Raw genomic sequence first — 322 nt, 5'->3', positions numbered from 1 at the left:
CAACCAGTGACAATAATAGGCCAGCTTCCGACGCCTAATAAAACAGACAGGCCCTTTAAAACCTGCTGTGTTGTATGACTCTACGAATGGCCTCCCGCGTCACAGGATGCCCGTTTTCTCGACTCTTAATAACTGTGATGGGCTTGTGCTCTAAGGTTACGGGGGGGTGTGAGTGTATATGAATGAAGGAGACGCGACCTTGTGGCTGCATTACGTTTCATCTCGTGTGTTTATCGCGTGTAACGTTACCTCCCGATGAGTAATGAAGACTTGGCTTCTTTGAGTAGGTTGTCAATAGAAGCTCATTCACGCCGCCGCCGCC

General features: G+C 49.4%; 1 protein-coding gene across 1 annotated transcript in view; it reads right to left on the bottom strand.

Moving 5' to 3' along the window:
* Positions 1 to 322, bottom strand: part of LOC119586839 (neurogenic locus Notch protein-like) — a gene marked incomplete at its 3' end in the record, with an annotated part of 145,347 nt that overhangs the window by 21,071 nt on the left and 123,954 nt on the right.

The sequence above is a fragment of the Penaeus monodon genome, chromosome 22 (genome assembly GCF_015228065.2).
Source record: "Penaeus monodon isolate SGIC_2016 chromosome 22, NSTDA_Pmon_1, whole genome shotgun sequence".
Lineage (NCBI taxonomy): Eukaryota > Metazoa > Arthropoda > Malacostraca > Decapoda > Penaeidae > Penaeus > Penaeus monodon.
The sequence above is the reverse complement of the archived record's forward strand: the minus strand, read 5'-3'. Positions and strand labels throughout refer to the sequence as shown.